The 4,705-nt window shown below is 33.5% G+C and overlaps 1 pseudogene; it reads left to right on the top strand.

Moving 5' to 3' along the window:
* The first annotated feature begins 4,281 nt into the window (after positions 1-4,281).
* Positions 4,282-4,375, top strand: LOC122126291 (annotated as a pseudogene).
* Positions 4,376-4,705: the final 330 nt, after the last annotated feature.

Here is a 4,705-nt window from a genome sequence, read left to right as displayed (position 1 = left end):
CAAGCATCCCTATGTATGCATGACTGTCCTTGGATCCTGTTAATTGTGAAGGCAACTGACACAGTGTGGACAGGGGCTTGTGATGCAAGGCAAATGCCTACTGTAGATCCTTTCAAGATCCAGCACTTAAAATTTAGCCACCCAGCGTGCAACCTTGAGAAAATAGACTCTTACTGTATGCTGTAGATCTGAAGTTTACTAGTTCACTTCTATTCCCAAAGACTAATAGCATAATTTATCTAAAAACATAGAGCATTTACTTACATTTGCCATAATTTAACTAGAGTGGGTTCATTCCACTGTGAGGTATTTAAGGATTTTTTGCTACCGCAACCAAGTGGTAGCTTTTAGTCATAAGACTGAAACTTTACAATAATTTTTTTAGTACAATATAGGGGGTAGGCAAGCTGTTTCAGGACTAGAAGCCATTAAGAAAATTTTCCTTTTCATCTTGTTGTCACTGAGCATTGGAATAAGATCAATGCCATTTTTATAAACCAGAATGCATCACTTGCCCAGTGTTCTTTCCATCTCCTAGAAGTACTTAAATAATGTTACAAACTTGTATTTTTATAATTCACTTCTACTGCAACATTACAGAGAACTTTTTCTTGCTAGTTTTCTTTCATTTAAAACCTGCTTTAGATCATGTTTTGTTCTCTGAAATTATCACCTTTATTTGCAGATCAGCATATGTATACCATTTCAGTCTGATTTCTAGACTTTTTTGTTATAGTTAAAACCAACAATAACAACAACCCTGCTGCTTATGGCTATGATACCTAGTGTTATTTATGGGTTTTCATAAAGGGGAGGGGTGAAAAGGAAAAATATAGTACAGTCTGGCCTCTCTCTACCTTCTCCTTCACACCCCCCTCCACAGAGGAGTTTAATTTTAAATGATAAATGTGGAAATTAGAGACCATCGAGAAAATCCAATTTGGTGAGGAGTTTTAAAAATCCCATAATAAACGCAGAGTGAAATGTATGATTTAATGCAGGGCGCCAATGGCTGCTATTATGGGCTATTAGCAAATCGGGGCTGAGAGTGAATCTTTATCACTTGGTGAGTACGGGTTGGTCCTGCCTTTCCCTCTCTATTGATTTGTAGCCGCTTGTCATAATGACACCGGGAAGCAATGAATGGAAGATGTGCTTTTGATAGGATTCAGGGGGGTCTTATGGGGGAAAGAAAATTCAGCAAGTTTTCTATTTCTTCTGCCTGATTAGATTTTTTTCTTCTTTTAAGAGCTTTCACATTCCAATAAAAATGCTAAATCAGCTCTGTACCAGAATTGTTAGGGTGTAAATAGCTAGTCACATTTAAAGAAGGAAAAGATAGAGAAATACCAACCAGACTATAGAAATAGAGCTGTACATGTGTATTTATGTGAATACATGAAGAATATTGTGGAGTATCAAGGCATAAGGCTGTTAGAACACTGTATTTTTTATGGTGTAAAAATGCACCTGAATTTTTATACGTACGTAATTGTTTGTCCACCATATGTGATAGAAGGTGACTTAGCTTTGTATAATTGTGTGAAAGGGCTCCATCTTGGCTCTATTTATTTTTGCATAATTTCATAAAGAACATATAGAAAGAGGTGAATTTGTGTTGATTAGTAGGTAAATGAAATCCCCTAAATCTAACTAGTTATAGTGGAGATTTATTCCAAATGTTCAGTATAGGGAAAGCGTATTATGTGACAACAAAGACATTCATGGGTAATCTAATATGGGTAGGGAGATTTCTGTTAGAGAAAATAAACCTTAAATATTTTCATAATGAGTTATCTGTGGTTATATGGAACTAGTTGGTTGCAGCCTCTGTATATTTCTACCTTTTTTTTTTTTTTTTAAGGAAACAGTTGTTTCTCTTCCAACTTCTTTTATTACAGGATAATGCTAGGCATTAGAGTCTCTGTCTTTGCATGCCAAAGGCCATGCATATAGGCAGTATGATGTTAGAATAATGGATATGGTTCATACAAGCAGCATTCAATGAACATATGCTAGCATTTTTTTAAATTATATCAAGTGATAAAACCTACCTTCAGCAAATATAGAAGAGCTTTAGTGAAATGAATACAAATATTCCTCCTTCAGTAAGCAGAGTACCACTGTTAGATATTTGCTAAATTTTTGTAGAAATAACGTATCCCTTTATTTTCACTAGTTGAATAAAAATATTTTAAAATTACAATACAATGCTACATATAAGAAGAACCTAGGTATGAAAATAAATTGCTATTGGATTCCTAAAGACAAAAAGCCATAATGTCTTCTGCTTTATTAAAATATACCATGAAAGAAATACATAGTCTAAGTTTATAGAATTTAATGTCAAGGAGCCAAATTACAGATTTGAAGGAGAAAAAAATACGGTCTCAACATATTTCTCATATTTGTGGAGAAAAAAAAGCTGTGTCATATTCTACGTATTTATTTCAAAAGTGTGTGTGTGTGAGAGAGAGAGAGAGAGAGATGGAGAGAGAGAGAGAGATAGAGAGAGTGATTTAAAACCAATAGTAAATGAATTGGATGTTTATAGAGATGTGTACCAAGAACCAAGAGACTATTTATCTGTATTAGAACCCTATGCTGTAGATGGAGTGCTTCCAGTTAGTCATGCCTACCTGAAAGGACCTTAGGAGAGTGTGCATGTTCACAGACTTGAAGAACAATGCTCTTTAACACAGAAGGTTTCACAGACTATGCAAACAGCTGCTAGACTTCATACATTCCCATCCCCCATTCAACCACTGTCCTAACCTGTGATAAATTAGAATGTTGCCATTTATTATGTATCATTTATTAAAAACAAATTAGAGGCACAACGAGACATTCCTTCATTCTTTAGTGGGAGTCTATTTTATCTCATGCAGTTAAGTGATTATTGTTTGGTCTATATAAGGCTGTTTCATACTACAATGAATTACCTGTATTAAAATAATAATACCATATGTTTATAGTGTCTTTGTTCTAATATACAGGCATAATTAATCATCCAAGAGCACAATGAGATAGTATTTTCCTTATTTTATATATTAAGTGAATTCTACTATTCAGTAATAGATATTTCACATTTATATTTTAACTTTGAAGTTCTATAAAATATAAATACACTTCATTCTAGAAATTGAGAAGGATATATATTTTATAACTTGAAAATTTGTCTAAAATATCTGTTCTTTATTTACTGGGACATCTATGAAAAAACTATAGTAAAGTATTTTTGTTAGTTTATTATGTTCAGTGGTTATCTCTTCTTTCATAGTGACAGAATAAAATTTTTCCTGCCTTTGAAATTTACCTGTTTAGGGCTTCATAAGTAAGATAGATAAATTATCAATAACTTTTTCATTGAGAGTAACGAGTAAATATATGAAATGAGATTATAGTTTGTTTATAAATCACTCTCACATATATTAGATAACAGTTATAATAGTGATTGCTTTTATTATTGGTCAGTAGCACAGAGATAAATATTAGAAGGAAAACAGTGGAATATGTATACATACAAATAGAATGAAGGGAGAAACTCAAGACAAAAATAAGTCCTTGTTTTATATAAGTAGAAAAATAAAAGCAAATAAGAATGAATTAGAAATTCCTGAACATAAAATATTAGCAAATAATAAAAATAGTACATGGAAGAAACAAGATAAATGGAAATGAGGATGTTAAGTGGAATTTGACTTTATACGTCGATTATCACCTTTAAGCTTTCGTGGGACAGCAAAAGAGCATGCTTTTTTCCAAGAGTGTTCACAGCACAGTAAAATGGTATAAGCTTTATACAGCATCACACTAATCCACCTCTTATCAGCACTCCTCTGTGGTTTCTGGCAAGAGTTATTGCCCTTATTTGATAGAGATGCAAGGTCAATGGTGAGCCAGAAAAAGAACCCAGAGGCTTTTCTACTTCAAATATTGCAACCTTTTTCTACCCATTTCTCTGTTATCTTGGATTTGCTAGAGCTCCCATTCTCTTTGGATAGTCTTGCCAGTTTTATTTAGATACCTGAAGATCTATCTTTCACAAATATTTTACTTCTAAACATTGTCCCAACCTTAAAGAATTAGGATATATGCTACCCTCTATTTTTAACACTTATATTTTGGGTTAGTACTTTTTATTGTATATATTTAACTTTATCTAATGTACACCATATGGACTAATACGTTCTCTGCCTCCAAACTCTAAACAGATTAGGGTGGGGGGAAGTAGGAAAAAATGAGGGAAGGGGTAACAAGTTAGACAAGAAATGTAATCACATGCTCGCTTCGGCAGCACATACACTAAAATTGGAACGATATAGAGAAGATTAGCAAGGATGATACGGAAATCCGTGAAGCGTTCCATATTTTTTTTATTTACCATAGCGAAGATATGGAACCAACACAGATGCCCCTCAGTAGATGAATGGATCAAGAAAATGTGGTATATATACACAATGGAATTCTATGCCTCCATCAGAAAGAATGACATTGCCCCATTGGTTAGGAAATGGAAAGACTTGGAAAAAATAATATTAAGTGAAGTAAGCCAGGCCCAAAGAAACATAGGTCCCATGGTTTCCCTTATTTGCAATAACTAGTATATGTCTGAGTCAAGCAGAAAAGGTCAGATAAGTTGATGTTAGGGAAATGAACCCTAACATATGTATTCAAATGTTTTTTCTTTCAGGTGATTGTTTCT

Source organism: Dipodomys spectabilis, unplaced genomic scaffold (assembly GCF_019054845.1).
Source record: "Dipodomys spectabilis isolate Male_0828 unplaced genomic scaffold, ASM1905484v1 ptg000273l, whole genome shotgun sequence".
Taxonomy (NCBI): Eukaryota; Metazoa; Chordata; class Mammalia; order Rodentia; family Heteromyidae; genus Dipodomys; species Dipodomys spectabilis.
Note: the sequence above shows the minus strand (reverse complement) of the source record. Positions and strands in the feature narration are given on the sequence as shown.